Below are 19,961 nucleotides of genomic sequence, written 5' to 3'. Positions count from 1 at the left end.
CCATGTAACCGTACCACGTTCTGCATGAACAGGGCTGCCAGTTCTGCCGCTGACGGTAGATGCGTTAGAGGAATGAAATGCGCCATTTTTGTCAAGTGGTCCACAATTGTAAGAATGGTGGTGTGTCCTGTGGAGGTCTTAGGGAGCTCTACCACGAAGTCCATCGAGACCGTGTGCCACGGGCAAGGCGGAACCGGAATGGGGTGTAACAACCCTACCGTGGGTTGTGAGAGCGTTTTTCCTTGAGTACAGATGGCACATCGGGCGACATAGGCTTGTGTGTCATGGTTGAGGGTGGGCCACCAGAAGTGTCTCTGCAGTAATTCCTTGGTTTTTTGGTACCCTGGGTGATCAGCTAAGGGGTGGTCGTGGCACAGGACCATTGCCTGTAGTTGTTGAGTGAGCAGCGGTAAATAGTATCGTCCGTCTTTGAACAGGAAGCCGTTGTTTTCTGTGATCCCTTGGACGTCTCCGACCCAGTCGTCCCTGGTTTTCTGTTGTAACTCTTGGTGGAGTTGTGTCAAGAAGTTGGAAGACGTAACTGCACCCTGAAAGCAGCGGAGGGGAATTACGGGTACTGGGTCTGCTGGGGGTTTCTGGTCTCCGTTTTCCTCGATTCGTGACAAGGCGTCGGCTTTGGCGTTCTCTCTTCCGGGTCTGTAAGTGATCTGGAAATCAAATTCGTTAAAAAAGAGGGTCCAGCGTAGCTGTCTTGCCGTTAATGCTCTGGCTGAACGGAGGAACAGTAGATTCCTATGGTCGGTGAAGATGGTCACCGTATGGTTGGCATCCTTGAGGTAGTGTCGCCATTTTTCAAATGCTGCTTTGATGGCCAGGAGTTCCTTGTCCCCAATGGAGTAATTGCATTCAGCGGGTTGCAGCTTTCTGGAGTAGTATGCTACTGGGTGAAGCATGTTAGTCTTGTCGTCTTTCTGTGATAATACTCCCCCGAGGGCGTTTTGCGAGGCGTCGGCTTCCACGATAAAGGGACGTGTGGGGTCAGGATGTTTCAGGATTGGAGCCGAGGTGAATCGGGCTTTCAAGTCACGGAATGCCTGTTCTGCTTTGGCGTTCCATGCGAACAGCACCCCTTTACGCAGAAGACCGGTAATGGGGGCGACAATCCGGGAGAACCCATCAATGAAGCGGCGATAGTAATTCGCAAACCCTAGGAATCTCTGGACTTGTTTCACGGAGGACGGGGCTGGCCATCTCAGAATGGCATCGACTTTTTTGGAATCCATCTGAACGCCTCCTGGTGTCAGAACGTGTCCCAGGAATTCTACGGTTGTGGTATGGAACACGCTTTTTTCCAATTTCACGTACAGCCCGTGTTGTTGCAATTGTTGGAGGACGGCTCGTACGTGTTGGCGATGTTCCTCCGTGTTCGCAGAGTAGATCAGTATATCATCAATATATACTATGCAGAAACGGTCAAGGAACTCCCGTAAAACCTCGTCGATGAAGTACTGAAATGCGGCCGGGGCATTGCAGAGTCCGAAGGGCATGACGCGGTACTCAAATAACCCGTACCGCGTCCGGAAGGCGGTTTTCCATTCATCGCCCTCTCGGACTCTGACAAGATGGTAGGCCCCTCGCAAGTCCAACTTGGTATATATGGCCGCATCTTTCACTTAGTCCAGTAAGTCAGGAATTAAGGGGAGTGGATACCTGTTCTTAACGGTTATGGCATTCATTGCCCGAAAGTCAATGCATGTGCGTAGATCCCCCTCCTTCTTTGCCACAAAGAAGAGAGGGGAGGAGACCGGAGATTTGGAGTGACGGATAAACCCGTTCTGAAGGTATTGAGTGAGGTAGTTGCGGAGATGGGTGTTTTCTTTTTCTGTGAGAGAGTATATTCGACTACAAGGTAGCGTGGATCCCGGAATCAGATCGATTCTACAGTCAAAGTGTCGATGTGGAGGCAGAGTATTAGCTCCTTGTTCGTCAAACACTTGGGCCAGATCCCTGTATTCCTGGGGTATAGACTCCTGTGTGACCGAGCCCATGCCGTCTCTAGGTAGGATACAAGCTAGGACCTCTCGGATCGCCTCTTTCCCCGTGGAGGGGTAGCAGGATTGGGCGCAATAAACAGAGTCCACTGTTGTTTTGCCAGTAACCCAATCGATCAAGGGGTTGTGCTGAACCAGCCAGGGAAGGCCTAATATCAGCCTGAACTGGGGGGCATCAATGACATCGAAGGCAATGGTCTCGGTATGCTGATTTTCCAACACCATTCGCAGATCTTCCGTTTGGTATCTAACCAATCCTGAGGTTAGGTCCGTACCGTCGACGGCTTTGACTATCTCGGGTGTCTTCTTGGCTTGTGTCAGTATGCCCAACCCCCTCATGTACTGTGCATCGATGTAATTCCCGGTTGCCCCAGAGTCTATTAAGGCAATGACACGCCAGGAAGACCCTGTAAACGACTGAAGGAGTACGGGTATACCCATATGGTGATGGCGGGCGCAGGTGTTCGAGGTCTGCGTCTTCTCGGTGTGTAGTCCCAGTAGACAGACCCCATTATCTACTGGGAGGTCTCGTTTCCCGTCCTTTCTTCTCTGGTGATCGATAGAGCCGAAGGGTTCCTCTCCTTGGGCTGGCGTGGTTTAGCAGGGCAATCCCGCACGAAATGCCCATTTTTGCCACAGTACAGGCATAGGTTCTGCTTCCGCCTCTTTTCTTTTTCTTCTTTCGTCAAGGGAGCCCGAACGCCTCCGATCTGCATAGGCTCGGGTGTTTCACGGGGTTTTGGAGTTTCCCGGTACACCGGGAGTCTGGTCTCACTTCCTCTGAACCTATCGGTTCTTCGCTCTTGCAGACGATAGTTTTGTTTCACTACCATATCAATAAACTGATTTATGTCCTCAGGAGGTTCCGTCATCTGTGAGATGAGATCCTTCAATTCTTCCCGAAGACCCCTGTAGAATACTGACACTTGTTTATCTTCTGGCCAGTGAGCCTCCACCACCAATCGTTTGAACGTTGTGATGTAGTGCAACAAGTCCGTGTTGCCTTGTTTTAATTTGAGCAATTCGTTGTCCGCGGCTTGGACGAAGGTATGGCGGGCGAACATGCATCTCATGGTCTCCTTAAAAACTGGAAAGTTATATAGCAGAGGTTCGTCGTTCTCTACCAGGGGAATGGACCAATGAGCGGCGTCACCCCCTAAATAGGATAGAACGAAGGCGACCTTTGAGGCATCATCCGGAAAGGCGGTGGTTCTGGCCATGAAGTGCAGGTGGCACTGGTTGAGGAATATGCTGAACTTCGTACTATCACCGTAGTAACATTCTGGTGCGGCCAATTGTGCCATGGGTTGGGCTAATACCTGAACGGGGGGAGGATTAGACGAGACAGTAGGCGCCTGACCCCATGGGTTAAACAAAGGAGGTCTTATTATTCCGGCTGGTTGGGTTTGTTGTCCCTGGGGTGCGCCCCAGGCTCCTGTATGTCCTGCACCCAACTGTCCTTGTAACGCAGTGACATCGCTACGTAAGCTCCGATTCTCAGCTTGGATGTTAGTTAACATTGCTGCTATGTCCTGTAACGTAACATCGGGGCCCTCCATGTGTCCGGGTAGGATGATAAACTTGGGCTTCGGATTCTGTCAGACCCCCACAATTCTCACCTCGTGTTTGTGGAGGAATCCCACAGGGACGACAGGAGCAACCCCTACCTGAACCCTTCTGTTACTGGAAGGACTGAATACACTAGCCAGTTCCAGGAGGGAACCGGGGGAGATTGCCAGGAAGGGTGGTGCGAGTGGGACTGTGGATGGCGTGACGGGGAAACCCTTCGTGGCTCCTTAGGCTGTGTAGAAGTCCACGATCCCTAAGGCAAGAGAGGAAACAGGGGTGACTATAGTACAGGGTTAGAGCGAGAACATGCACACCCCCCGAGCGTTTGGGGGAACACAGTACTAAGTGGAGCAGTACTCTCTTCTGGTTACCTGTGAGCGCGGTGTTCTTGCACTGATGAAGTTCAGGTGTTGGTATCAAACGAGGTCCTTGCGGAGAGTGAATAAAAAGACCCCGAAGGTATGCCAGGGTCCGAGCGCTCCTGCGCTCTTAGGAAGGATCAAGTACCAGGAAAGCGCCACTGCGCTAGAGGGAGGAAATACAGGTGTGGCGACTTCGTGCCGTCGCACAAGTCGTGTGTGAAAGTAAGCAAGGGAAGGCGCCACTGCGCTCTGGGGGACAAGTAGGCAGTTCTGACGACTTCGTGCCGTCGCACGAGTCATCTCACAAAGGTAAAAGCGCAACTGCGCTCTGGGGTTATAAGGCAGAGATGGCGACTCCGTGCCGTCGCACGAGTCGTCTTAACAACAAAGGAAAAGCGCCACTGCGCTCTGGAAGGAAATAGTGCATCGGGTGGCTCCGTGCCAAGTAAGAAGTAAAGGCGGGATCTTTGGGCGCCCTTGCGCGGTCCGGACCGACTGTCCGGTTGCTGGAAGAGCCTTCGCTACGCTCCTGCGTGCCTGCGAAGCTCAGGTAAAGAATCCGAAGCGCCGAGCCTGCCGTCCTCCGTAGTGATATGCTCAGGTAACCGGAAGTGACGGCCGGCCGGCGGCGTCCACTACGTGCCGCCGAAAGACTAGACTGCAACCTGCCGGGACCACCCAGGGGGAGGAGTCCCGTGTCGACTGAGGAGTGCCCTGCTTCTGGTTTACTGGTGAGGGGCGCAAGGAAACATGACAGGTTTTTTTAGTGCTAATTCCTAACTATAACGTGCCTGAAAGCAGTTATATACCAGCAGCAGACTTCCCTGGTGAGCAGTAGCTTTACTACAGTGACCCAATGAGCAACTAGAGTGCTAACATTCAGAATTTATGGAAAATGTGTGACACATCTGAATGCCTTCTTGATGGAACCAAAGTAAAAAACCTGAAAGTATTTCCTACTGAGGAGACTGCAGTAAATGAGGAAATTAGGAAACTTCATAACAAATAAATCTCCCAAGATGGCCACCAGAGACAAAAGAGCCCAAATGTAGCCCAAATATCACCCAGATGTAGCCCAAGTATAGCCCAATGACAGAATGTCCCAGAGTGTTCTAACGAACAACTAGAGCGCTAACAGTTTTACTTATGACACAAGTATGGCACACCTGAAGCCATCTTGATTGGAATAAAGTGGAAACACTTAAAACATTTAATTTACAAAGGAACAAAATGAGGGAGTTCATTTTGCCATAGAAATTATGATTAGTGCTGCAGAAAGAAAAATTAGGGCACATTTTGAGTAACTTTTCAAATCCTCTTCTATTTCATTAAACAATTCTGATATGCAGACTGAAACATGCACTTTTAATACCAGCAGCAGACTTCCGTGGTGAGCAGTAGCTTTACTGCAGTAATCTAATGAGCAACTAGAGTGCTAACAATCAAAATTTATGGCAAATGTGTAACATATCTGAATACCTTCTTGATGCAATCAAAGTAAAAAACTGAAAGCATTTCCTACTGAGGAGACTGCAGTAAATGAGGAAATTAGGAAACTTCATAACAAATAAATCTCCCAAGATGCCCACCAGAGTCAAAAGATCCCAAATGTAGCACACATATCACCCAGATGTAGCCCACATGTAGACAGAAGTGTGCAAAACACTTATTTTTTGTGTATTTGCAGTCTTATATAGTGCAGACTTGTCAGGTATTGGAGTGCTTTACATGAGCATTGGTTACATCACACAAGATCAAATTCATTTTGGTTGTAGACATGGGGAGATTACGTGATTTGACCAGAATCACAGAATTTTGAGCTGAAGGAGAAACTCCAACCTGGTTCCCCAGTTACAAAGTCTGCAGCCCGGGAAGTAACACCACATCCTCTCCCCTAAGTGCAACATTTAATCAAGTGGTCAACTGGATAAAAAAACATAAAGATTACAAATAATTTAAAAGTTCTTTGTCGCTATTTGAAAACTCAGAAAATATGTCCTCATTTAAGTTTTTTAGAGCACTAACCATACTTTTGATGTAAATAAGACCCTCTCATATATGTAATTTCTAAAGGAAATGCTCTAGGTATTACAGTTTTGATTACATCAAGATGACGTCAGGCGTTCCACACTTTTGTAATAAATATAGAATGTTAGCAATCTAGTTGTTCATTGGGATACTGATGAGAGGCAGAGGCCTGGGGCACGGACTCTGAAAATTGAAGGCAGGTAGGAGAGTGCAGAGGCAACAATTTGACCACACTGGGCAGGCAGTAAGGGCAGTGGCAGCACAACAGACTATGGAGGGCAGTGGAAAGGGGGGCAGGGGCAAGAAACCAACAATGCAGGACTGTCAAGAGAGGCTGTGGCAATATAATAGACCATTGTGGACAGAAGGAAGAGGCAGTGGTAGTACATCCATGCATGCCAACAGACCCGTTTCAGCCTGGAAACGTCCAATGTTTTTAAGCTCAAACGGGCTTTATTTGATCTGTCTCCTGTCTACAATCTCCTCTTTTTCAATGTAACTCAAATGGGAAAATCAATACCCCAGTGTTTTGTCCAAATCTCACTCTTACCAAGTTCAAAATGTTCGCAAGTATGGTACATTGGATCATGGTAGGCAGGAGGAATTGGGGTAGGGACATGGACTCGGATAACAGAGGACAGGAGGGAAATGGAGAGGTGCACCAAACTAACCCTACAGGGCAGGCATCAGGGTTTGCAGCAGCACAAAACACCACACAGGGCATGCGGGACGGGAGTGCAGCACAACAATCCATAGAAAGCAATAGGGAGGGGACAGGACCATGCACATGGACAACAGAGAACAAAGGGGAAAGAGGCAATGGTAGCTAGCTGACCATAATGGACAGACAGGAGAGAAAGCTGCAGCATAACAGACCATAAAGGGCAGGAGGGACGGATCAGGGAAATTAGAATGGAACAGACAAGCCAGGAGGGAGGGAATAGGGATCTGCACATGGAAACAGAGGGCTGGGGGCAAGGGGGCAGGGCAGGAGCAAGATGACCATGGAGATCAGGCAAGATGGGCACTAGAAACAAGACACACCATGGAGATCAACAGTAAGACTATGATGGCATACACACAGACCATGGAGGGAAGGTGGGAGGGGGTCAGGGGCAGCTAGCTGACCGCACAGGGAAGGTGGGAGGGGCCATGGCAGCACAGAAGATCATGCATGGCAAGCGGAAGGGTTAGTGGCAGCACAATGGCTATGATGGGCAAGAAGGAGGGTGCAGGGGCATGCACAAAGGACCATGGAGGATAGAAGGGAGGGTCAGGACCTGGGCACATACAAAAGATTTCAGGGGAAGGGGCCATGCATGGCAGGAGGGAGGAGGCTAGTCCATGATTCATACAATAGAGAATAGGGAGGAGGTGGATGGGGCAGCAAGCTAACTGTTCAGAGAAGGTGGGTATTAGGAACTTTATTGTTTTTAAAATGTGTGTCTGTGCGAACTACTTAAAATATGAACTAAGTATGCAGCATAATCTCACTTTTATTCAGGAAGAAGAGGACGTTTGTGACTCTGACTCTGGGCTCACTTGGCAGAAACACCCCCTGACCCTCCACCCCATCGCAAAATTAGGGTGCAGGCCCTGGGAGATGGGGTCCCCAGGGCCAATAAATTAGAAAAAGAAGGGGGTCCACACAGCCCTCCTTCTTAAAAAAATCAAAGACCGGCATCACGCCGGAGGCCACGCCCCCTCCTTGCAGCACTCTGCAAACGCGCCCCCTGGCCAGTTGTAAATTGGGGAATTAATTCCCCTTCAATACTGAGGGTCCTTGAGGGCCAACTAGCCCAGCAGGTATCTCCAGTATGCGCCAGGGAGCTGCGCTGCAGACAGGTGTTCTGAGGCCACGCCCCTTTTTACACCTCTATGCAACGCAGCTCTGTGGCGCTTACTGGAGGTACCTAGTGGGCTAGTTTGACCCTAGGGACCCTTAGGATTCAAGGGGACTTAATCTCTCAACTTAGAACGACCACAGGGCACGTTTACACAGTGGTGAAGGGAGGGGACGGGGCCTGAGGTGACGTGTGCAAACACGCCCTGTGGCGCGTTTTAAGAGGTAGTTTTAATCCCCTGCCCTATTATATACTAGGGGCTTACAGAGGAGGTCATGCTTATCTTAGGGGGACCCCAACGCATAGCGTGCCCTAGTGTATGTAGGTGTTTTCACTGTATTCTGAGTGTCTTTTAAAATAGCACTGGCTCTAGGACTGGTTAGCCAGACTCAGTTACGACCAGTATCCGTCTGAAAAAGTTGAGGGTACAGGATGATTTTGCGTTACAACAAACAAATGATGGACGGAATGCTGACAATGCAGACATTCTCCCCCAGTCAAGAGATCTGGGTTAAATCCATCGTTCTTTTGCCCACTACACCACCCCAGTTTAGACATGGCCATATGCAAATCAGTCTTGACCCTGTGCCTCATGGGAACAGTCCAGCCCGAACTGCCAAGCCATGTCTTCCCTGGACCGGAATCAAGCATCCTAGGACCGGTTTCTGGCTATCAGCCGTCATCAGCCAGGATAGCTTGACTCCAGTGGCGTAGTGAGCACGGGTCCCACGTCTGGGAAAACCCATCCCACTTAGGGCGAAAAGCGTTACAACAAACAAATGATGGACGGAATGCTGACAATGCAGACATTCTCCCCCAGTCAAGAGATCTGGGTTAAATCCATCGTTCTTTTGCCCACTACACCACCCCAGTTTAGACATGGCCATATGCAAATCAGTCTTGACCCTGTGCCTCATGGGAACAGTCTAGCCCGAACTGCCAAGCCATGTCTTCCCTGGACCGGAATCAAGCATCCTAGGACCGGTTTCTGGCTATCAGCCGTCATCAGCCAGGATAGCTTGACTCCAGTGGCGTAGTGAGCACGGGTCCCACGTCTGGGAATACCCATCCCACTTAGGGCGAAAAGCGTTACAACAAACAAATGATGGACGGAATGCTGACAATGCAGACATTCTCCCCCAGTCAAGAGATCTGGGTTAAATCCATCGTTCTTTTGCCCACTACACCACCCCAGTTTAGACATGGCCATATGCAAATCAGTCTTGACCCTGTGCCTCATGGGAACAGTCCAGCCCGAACTGCCAAGCCATGTCTTCCCTGGACCGGAATCAAGCATCCTAGGACCGGTTTCTGGCTATCAGCCGTCATCAGCCAGGATAGCTTGACTCCAGTGGCGTAGTGAGCACGGGTCCCACGTCTGGGAATACCCATCCCACTTAGGGCGAAAAGCGTTACAACAAACAAATGATGGACGGAATGCTGACAATGCAGACATTCTCCCCCAGTCAAGAGATCTGGGTTAAATCCATCGTTCTTTTGCCCACTACACCACCCCAGTTTAGACATGGCCATATGCAAATCAGTCTTGACCCTGTGCCTCATGGGAACAGTCCAGCCCGAACTGCCAAGCCATGTCTTCCCTGGACCGGAATCAAGCATCCTAGGACCGGTTTCTGGCTATCAGCCGTCATCAGCCAGGATAGCTTGACTCCAGTGGCGTAGTGAGCACGGGTCCCACGTCTGGGAATACCCATCCCACTTAGGGCGAAAAGCGTTACAACAAACAAATGATGGACGGAATGCTGACAATGCAGACATTCTCCCCCAGTCAAGAGATCTGGGTTAAATCCATCGTTCTTTTGCCCACTACACCACCCCAGTTTAGACATGGCCATATGCAAATCAGTCTTGACCCTGTGCCTCATGGGAACAGTCCAGCCCGAACTGCCAAGCCATGTCTTCCCTGGACCGGAATCAAGCATCCTAGGACCGGTTTCTGGCTATCAGCCGTCATCAGCCAGGATAGCTTGACTCCAGTGGCGTAGTGAGCACGGGTCCCACGTCTGGGAATACCCATCCCACTTAGGGCGAAAAGCGTTACAACAAACAAATGATGGACGGAATGCTGACAATGCAGACATTCTCCCCCAGTCAAGAGATCTGGGTTAAATCCATCGTTCTTTTGCCCACTACACCACCCCAGTTTAGACATGGCCATATGCAAATCAGTCTTGACCCTGTGCCTCATGGGAACAGTCCAGCCCGAACTGCCAAGCCATGTCTTCCCTGGACCGGAATCAAGCATCCTAGGACCGGTTTCTGGCTATCAGCCGTCATCAGCCAGGATAGCTTGACTCCAGTGGCGTAGTGAGCACGGGTCCCACGTCTGGGAATACCCATCCCACTTAGGGCGAAAAGCGTTACAACAAACAAATGATGGACGGAATGCTGACAATGCAGACATTCTCCCCCAGTCAAGAGATCTGGGTTAAATCCAACGTTCTTTTGCCCACTACACCACCCCAGTTTAGACATGGCCATATGCAAATCAGTCTTGACCCTGTGCCTCATGGGAACAGTCCAGCCCGAACTGCCAAGCCATGTCTTCCCTGGACCGGAATCAAGCATCCTAGGACCGGTTTCTGGCTATCAGCCGTCATCAGCCAGGATAGCTTGACTCCAGTGGCGTAGTGAGCACGGGTCCCACGTCTGGGAATACCCATCCCACTTAGGGCGAAAAGCGTTACAACAAACAAATGATGGACGGAATGCTGACAATGCAGACATTCTCCCCCAGTCAAGAGATCTGGGTTAAATCCATCGTTCTTTTGCCCACTACACCACCCCAGTTTAGACATGGCCATATGCAAATCAGTCTTGACCCTGTGCCTCATGGGAACAGTCCAGCCCGAACTGCCAAGCCATGTCTTCCCTGGACCGGAATCAAGCATCCTAGGACCGGTTTCTGGCTATCAGCCGTCATCAGCCAGGATAGCTTGACTCCAGTGGCGTAGTGAGCACGGGTCCCACGTCTGGGAATACCCATCCCACTTAGGGCGAAAAGTGTTACAACAAACAAATGATGGACGGAATGCTGACAATGCAGACATTCTCCCCCAGTCAAGAGATCTGGGTTAAATCCATCGTTCTTTTGCCCACTACACCACCCCAGTTTAGACATGGCCATGTGCAAATCAGTCTTGACCCTGTGCCTCATGGGAACAGTCCAGCCCGAACTGCCAAGCCATGTCTTCCCTGGACCGGAATCAAGCATCCTAGGACCGGTTTCTGGCTATCAGCCGTCATCAGCCAGGATAGCTTGACTCCAGTGGCGTAGTGAGCACGGGTCCCACGTCTGGGAATACCCATCCCACTTAGGGCGAAAAGCGTTACAACAAACAAATGATGGACGGAATGCTGACAATGCAGACATTCTCCCCCAGTCAAGAGATCTGGGTTAAATCCATCGTTCTTTTGCCCACTACACCACCCCAGTTTAGACATGGCCATATGCAAATCAGTCTTGACCCTGTGCCTCATGGGAACAGTCCAGCCCGAACTGCCAAGCCATGTCTTCCCTGGACCGGAATCAAGCATCCTAGGACCGGTTTCTGGCTATCAGCCGTCATCAGCCAGGATAGCTTGACTCCAGTGGCGTAGTGAGCACGGGTCCCACGTCTGGGAATACCCATCCCACTTAGGGCGAAAAGCGTTACAACAAACAAATGATGGACGGAATGCTGACAATGCAGACATTCTCCCCCAGTCAAGAGATCTGGGTTAAATCCATCGTTCTTTTGCCCACTACACCACCCCAGTTTAGACATGGCCATGTGCAAATCAGTCTTGACCCTGTGCCTAATGGGAACAGTCCAGCCCGAACTGCCAAGCCATGTCTTCCCTGGACCGGAATCAAGCATCCTAGGACCGGTTTCTGGCTATCAGCCGTCATCAGCCAGGATAGCTTGACTCCAGTGGCGTAGTGAGCACGGGTCCCACGTCTGGGAATACCCATCCCACTTAGGGCGAAAAGCGTTACAACAAACAAATGATGGACGGAATGCTGACAATGCAGACATTCTCCCCCAGTCAAGAGATCTGGGTTAAATCCATCGTTCTTTTGCCCACTACACCACCCCAGTTTAGACATGGCCATATGCAAATCAGTCTTGACCCTGTGCCTCATGGGAACAGTCCAGCCCGAACTGCCAAGCCATGTCTTCCCTGGACCGGAATCAAGCATCCTAGGACCGGTTTCTGGCTATCAGCCGTCATCAGCCAGGATAGCTTGACTCCAGTGGCGTAGTGAGCACGGGTCCCACGTCTGGGAATACCCATCCCACTTAGGGCGAAAAGCGTTACAACAAACAAATGATGGACGGAATGCTGACAATGCAGACATTCTCCCCCAGTCAAGAGATCTGGGTTAAATCCATCGTTCTTTTGCCCACTACACCACCCCAGTTTAGACATGGCCATATGCAAATCAGTCTTGACCCTGTGCCTCATGGGAACAGTCCAGCCCGAACTGCCAAGCCATGTCTTCCCTGGACCGGAATCAAGCATCCTAGGACCGGTTTCTGGCTATCAGCCGTCATCAGCCAGGATAGCTTGACTCCAGTGGCGTAGTGAGCACGGGTCCCACGTCTGGGAATACCCATCCCACTTAGGGCGAAAAACGTTACAACAAACAAATGATGGACGGAATGCTGACAATGCAGACATTCTCCCCCAGTCAAGAGATCTGGGTTAAATCCATCGTTCTTTTGCCCACTACACCACCCCAGTTTAGACATGGCCATATGCAAATCAGTCTTGACCCTGTGCCTCATGGGAACAGTCCAGCCCGAACTGCCAAGCCATGTCTTCCCTGGACCGGAATCAAGCATCCTAGGACCGGTTTCTGGCTATCAGCCGTCATCAGCCAGGATAGCTTGACTCCAGTGGCGTAGTGAGCACGGGTCCCACGTCTGGGAATACCCATCCCACTTAGGGCGAAAAGCGTTACAACAAACAAATGATGGACGGAATGCTGACAATGCAGACATTCTCCCCCAGTCAAGAGATCTGGGTTAAATCCATCGTTCTTTTGCCCACTACACCACCCCAGTTTAGACATGGCCATATGCAAATCAGTCTTGACCCTGTGCCTCATGGGAACAGTCCAGCCCGAACTGCCAAGCCATGTCTTCCCTGGACCGGAATCAAGCATCCTAGGACCGGTTTCTGGCTATCAGCCGTCATCAGCCAGGATAGCTTGACTCCAGTGGCGTACTGAGCACGGGTCCCACGTCTGGGAATACCCATCCCACTTAGGGCGAAAAGCGTTACAACAAACAAATGATGGACGGAATGCTGACAATGCAGACATTCTCCCCCAGTCAAGAGATCTGGGTTAAATCCATCGTTCTTTTGCCCACTACACCACCCCAGTTTAGACATGGCCATATGCAAATCAGTCTTGACCCTGTGCCTCATGGGAACAGTCCAGCCCGAACTGCCAAGCCATGTCTTCCCTGGACCGGAATCAAGCATCCTAGGACCGGTTTCTGGCTATCAGCCGTCATCAGCCAGGATAGCTTGACTCCAGTGGCGTAGTGAGCACGGGTCCCACGCCTGGGAATACCCATCCCACTTAGGGCGAAAAGCGTTACAACAAACAAATGATGGACGGAATGCTGACAATGCAGACATTCTCCCCCAGTCAAGAGATCTGGGTTAAATCCATCGTTCTTTTGCCCACTACACCACCCCAGTTTAGACATGGCCATGTGCAAATCAGTCTTGACCCTGTGCCTCATGGGAACAGTCCAGCCCGAACTGCCAAGCCATGTCTTCCCTGGACCGGAATCAAGCATCCTAGGACCGGTTTCTGGCTATCAGCCGTCATCAGCCAGGATAGCTTGACTCCAGTGGCGTAGTGAGCACGGGTCCCACGTCTGGGAATACCCATCCCACTTAGGGCGAAAAGCGTTACAACAAACAAATGATGGACGGAATGCTGACAATGCAGACATTCTCCCCCAGTCAAGAGATCTGGGTTAAATCCATCGTTCTTTTGCCCACTACACCACCCCAGTTTAGACATGGCCATATGCAAATCAGTCTTGACCCTGTGCCTCATGGGAACAGTCCAGCCCGAACTGCCAAGCCATGTCTTCCCTGGACCGGAATCAAGCATCCTAGGACCGGTTTCTGGCTATCAGCCGTCATCAGCCAGGATAGCTTGACTCCAGTGGCGTAGTGAGCACGGGTCCCACGTCTGGGAATACCCATCCCACTTAGGGCGAAAAGCGTTACAACAAACAAATGATGGACGGAATGCTGACAATGCAGACATTCTCCCCCAGTCAAGAGATCTGGGTTAAATCCATCGTGATGATTTTGCAACAAGGCTTCTTTCTGCTCTTCTGTTTGTTCTTTCTGCACGTTATCCTTCTTCCTGCACTTTTCTTCGTCTTTGAGGACTTCTGTTGCTTCTTTCTGCATTTCTTTTTTTTCTTTTTATGCGTTTTTTCTTCTTTCTTCACATGTCCTATCTCTGTAGGTATAGTTAGAAATTAGCATTTAAAAAACCTTTGAAATTCACTAAAAAAACCATAGGTTTCAGGCACGTTATAGTTAGGAATTAGCATTTAAAAAACCTTGGAAATTCACTGAAAAAAACATAGGTTTCAGGGGCGTTATAGTTAGCTGGACTTTTCACTCGTACAAAACCATTGAAATTCCCCCGTTATAGTTAGTTCAGCTAACTATAACTCGCGCGCCCGCAATGCACTGCTGATGACGTCACATATTACATCACTCATGACATGGTCAGTGACATCACTCATGACATCACTGATGACATCTCAAATGACATCACTGATGATATCACTGATGACATCATCCTTGTGATACAGTGGCAGACCTCCTCTCCCCTAATATAACCTTTGATACACACATTCAAGAATAGAAACTAAAATTTTCAAAACAATGGACATACCAATATCAGTTACAACAACCTATTCAGTAATTCTAAGATCCACATACACATCCACTCATTCACCAACAGTCCTATACAGTCACTCTTTTTTTTTATTTATTTTTTTAATTTTTTTATTTGAAAACAGGCTGAAGGATAAAACATACATTAATACATATATTTGCAAGCAAAATAGAAAGAAAAAATAAGTTTTTCTCATGAATGAAAACAGAACAATACGAAAAAGAGGAGAAAGGCACATTATTCCATAAAAGTACCCCAATTCTTTTCATGTTTAGCCAGAGAGCGTGTCCCCCTACGATTCGCTAATGCTAACTCCATCGAGTGGATCTCAGTTACAAGCGCCCACCAATCCCACACTGTTGGTGGGTCAGGGCGAATCCAGGCTCTGGCCAAGGTGAGTTTAGCGCAAGACATAAGAATTGATGCCAGGGCCGCTTGTGGAAAAGAAGTGGGATAAATATCTAGTAGAACTGAAGCAGCAGAGAATAGAGGAAGCTGGATAAGTTTAGTTTCAAGCACCTTCTGTATGTCCACCCAAAAGTCCTTAAGGGTGGGGCAGGAAAACAGCATATGTGTCAAGTCAGCGGCTTGGGCGGAGCATTTAGGGCATTTTGTGCGGTCACTAAAAGAGTTGTTAAGAGACCATCTAGAGATAGTTTTTGGAGTGTAATATAGCATACAGCTCGTTCTAAATTGTTGAAGCCTCAGACTTAAAGATCATACACATTTATTGATATTTGATAGAGAACGTTCAATCTCTCTCGATGTAATGTTGGAACCTAATAGCCTGCCCCACTTAGCAGCTAATTTGGAGCAATCATTTGGTTTAAGACTTATAAGAAAGCTATAAGTATCCCTTATTATTGATTTAATTCTTGTAGAATATAAATAGGTCCAAATATCACAATCAGGCAGCTCCAGGAGTTGTTTTTTATTAATCAGATAATCATGTATCTGTCGGTGTTTGTACCGCATAGTTTCAGGAAGATCATAAAGAGATTTTAGAGTATTAAAGTCCAGAAACCCTTGAGCCCCATATAAATCCCATAGTGCCCTAATGCCCCACATAGACCAACTGTAGTCATTATTTTCATGGAAAATTAATGGAAGACTTGGGTTGTCCCACAGTGGTAGTTTTGGATGGAAAAAGGTTGTTTTACAAAAAGTTAAAATGTTGTCCCAAATCTTTTTTAGGTCTCTTGCGGTCTTAAATTTAACTCTTTTGAAGTAATTGGGGTCGTTTGCTCGTAATAAGAACATATTTGAGTCCTGTTTTAGCATTAAAGAATGAAAGAAAAGTGCTCCTCCTCTAATTAATAAAGAACGAATACGCAAAACAAATGCAGACCAAAAATATAGCTTGAAATCAGGAAAGTCCTATACAGTCACTCATACATGTACTCACTCATCATATGCACTCATACACCTATACATCCTGTTACACAACGCCACTCATCCATAGAGTGACTCACACACATAGTCACTCATGCTAATCAAGAATCAAACATCCATTTACTTGCACATATAGTTATACACACACCACCACACTTGCTTCTACAGAAACTTACACATACTTAGTCTTTTAAAAAATCACTTATAGAAACACATACTTATTCATACAGGAACTCTTCCAATCTCTCACTCTCACATATACTCAATTATATAAACCAATAGTCACATATACTAGTTTAAAACATATGTAGTTACTCATAAAGACACTATTGAGACAGTCATTCACTCACTAACACACCCATGCACAAACTCCTCCACCCATACAGTCCTGCACACATGCTGTCTTCAACACATACAAACAGTGAGTCACTCATTCATGCACCTATGCACTACGTAATACCCACCACCGAACCATACAGACACTCAGACACTCATACTGATACACAAAAAACGAACTAATAACCTATATAGACACTCATGTAGCTACTCACCAACCCATGCAGCCACTTATACACAAAGTGAGAGACTCATACAGATATTTACATATTTAAACATTACTCACTAAGCCATATATTCACTAAGATACACTTAATCAGTCAGTTATACAATCAATTTTTCAAAAACAAATCATCCATTTAGACACTTATATACCCATTTATTCTTCCATCGACCTTGAGATATACATACATAAAACATATGTAATTTTCAGAAAAACACACATTCACTGGATGATGTCATCAGTGATGTCATCAGTGATGTCATTTGAGATGTCATCAGTGATGTCATGAGTGATGTCACTGACCATGTCATGAGTGATGTCACTGACCATGTCATGAGTGATGTAATATGTGACATCATCAGCAGTGCATTGCGGGCGCGCGAGTTATAGTTAGCTGAACTAACTATAACAGGGGAATTTCAATGGTTTTGTACGAGTGAAAATTCCAGCTAACTATAACGCCCCTGAAACCTATGGTTTTTTCAGTGAATATCTAAGGTTTCTTAAATGCTAATTCCTAACTATAACGTGCCTGAAACCTATGGTTTTTTCAGTGAATATATATATATGTATATATATATATATATATTACCTACTGGCGGTCGCCAGTAGGTAGTTATAGTTAGGACCTATTATCCATAGGAAAATCACAACATTCTATTCCCAATAACTTTGGCGCCGATTGACGAATCTTCGCGAAAGTTTCAAAACTCATGGGGCGCTCTGGTCCGCTCCTATCTTGAAAGTTTTGGGGTGAGTCGGCAAGCAGGGGCCGAGAAAAAAGGGGGGTCCCAATGCATGTTTTCCCCATGTATTTTCACATAGTAAACTTTAGACACGACTACAGCCCCAACTGCTGAACGGAATTACACCAAATTTGGCAAAAAGGTAGTCCTTGGTTCAGAAAGATCCCTTTTTGTTAAATGGTGTAAATTTGTTCAGTAGTTTTTTAGATATTAAAGGAAAAACTCTTTATATATCTGGGCGGAGCCTAACCTCCCCAGCACGAGCTTGGCTCTAATTGGCTGCCAACACTTCAAACCAGGAAGTGTTGGCAGCCATCTTGTGCCTCGCATTGAGTGAAAATCAATGTAACTGCCATCAACAGCAGCAGTTCGGGTGAGTTTGTAAAGTAATATATATATATTTATGTATATGTCCGTGTCTGTGTGTGCTTGTTCAGTTTGAGACAAAATAAAGCGCCACCATACTCGTTTATTTTATGTGTATGCAAATTAAGCAGATCCTTCACAAAACAAATGGCGGTGTGCATTTAATTATCCGCGCACTTTCACAACAAGTCACCCTCAGTTAATGTGCGGAGCTGGTTTTTTAGAAAGCACATGATTTCTCTTTTTCTGTGCTCATTTTCGGGGCAGCGGGTGTCTCTGGATGTGCAGGTACTCAGCAGTCCATGCACGGCTACATCTCCCGCACCTGATGTGCCGCACCGGTGCTGGCTAGCATTTCAAAGCCGCTGCCGAGTGCGTTACCGCAGCCCGTTCGGTGGAGCTAGAAGAGACGCTGCAGGCAGTGTGACACGTTAATGGGTGAGCAGGCAAAACTGTGTGTGTGTTTGTCAAGCGTCGATGGCTGAGGTGCTGTTTGACAGTACGTGCCTTTTCTTGCCCCATCACCCATTTCTAGAAGTGGCTGCATGCGTTACAACACCTTGGAGCAGCTATAGACCCGCTTTGCTGTTGTTTGGATCGGCCTTGCATGTTTGAATTAAAAGTGTTGGTCTGGCAAATGAGCAGCCATTGCGGGAAATAATTGAAGGCGGCGGTTAATTAGTCTGCTTCTGATCAGAACGCTTTAATTAGAGGAAGTCTGCAGCACAGTGCCTTAGACTCCGCAGGGCTGCCAAGTTTCCTGCTTGTTTATGTGTGACATTGTGATAGCTGCTGTTAGTTTATGTGTGACATTTCAGCATCATGCGTGTTGCCATTTTGCGTGGCACCGACTGCTAGCTGAATATTTACATTGGAAGGTTCGTAAAAAACATTAAAGCCATTTCAGTTGTTTTAACACAGGTACTGGGATGGTGGTCAGAGAGGAGGGGTAACTACTTCAGTATATCTATAATCATAATGACTCATGATTTGGGAGCGTATTGTTACGTAGTGAGACACAAGTAAAAAGTGCAAACAGTGCAATAACACTACCTTGTCAAGAGATGTGCCAAGAAAAGTGCTTTTGTGACACCAATGCCAGTGTGTGAATTTCCTATAAATAAAGTCTGACACCCTATGGTGATTGGCTCTTCATTACATCTGCCATATGGACCCAAATGACGTCCTCTTTCCACCCCCTTAGTAACACCGCCACTGGTAGACACCATCATTGACATGAACACAGCAATATAATGCAGGAACTTCCTTATGACACCACCACACTCATGGTCAATGCAGACGAAATGATGTCCAAGTGATAAACTGAGCAGCGCCCAGTGACTGACAGTGGTCAGTGGTAAGAACCAAATTCTGATGATCTGTCTAGAGCTGAATAGTTCAAATGTCCGGACTTTCATCGCAGCAGGAAGAAGCGGCATTGGTTTAAACACATACCACATATGTTATTCTTGCACCGCCTGTGTGCACGCATACACATGTATGCATGAGCACACATACATGTCCCCACCCACTGCCTTAGCCTCGCCACTGGCTTCTGTAAGGAAGGGGGTTGTGGTTAGGAAAACTGGCACATTACTTCAAAATGGCATTGCAAAGCAGGGTGAAAAACCAATGCTTATTGTATTATGTTTTGGTGTCAGAGACTGCACCGCAGACCCAAGTCTCAGAAATAAAACACGGAAAGCAACATAACCTATCAGGCATTCTGGCTGGCCATTCTGGGAAACACAACAGATAAACTTTCCAGCAGCAGTGTAAAGGCAGTAGTATAAATCTGAGATAAAGATGCTGATAGATCATTATCAGATCGATTAGTGCCTTTAATGACTTTGGGAGACAGCCAATGTGTTACTTGCAAAAATAACATTTAGTGTGCTGTCATCTAAAAGCTGGTAAGCGTGATAAATTATACTACATGCGGTGATGCGGGTATCCTTTCTGGTTGCGTTAGATTAACTTGCGATGCATGGCACTTGACAGAAGTGACTCCGTGGGCTGTCCCGCAGCTTGTCGCAGTTGTGAAGTAGAGATGTGGCTGGAGTGGTGATGAGACGTACACACCCAGGAGAAATAGAGGACAATACAGACGCCAGAATAGGAGAAGGTCTCATAA

Source organism: Triturus cristatus, chromosome 8 (genome assembly GCF_964204655.1).
Source record: "Triturus cristatus chromosome 8, aTriCri1.1, whole genome shotgun sequence".
Lineage (NCBI taxonomy): Eukaryota > Metazoa > Chordata > Amphibia > Caudata > Salamandridae > Triturus > Triturus cristatus.
This window is presented reverse-complemented; position numbering follows the sequence as displayed.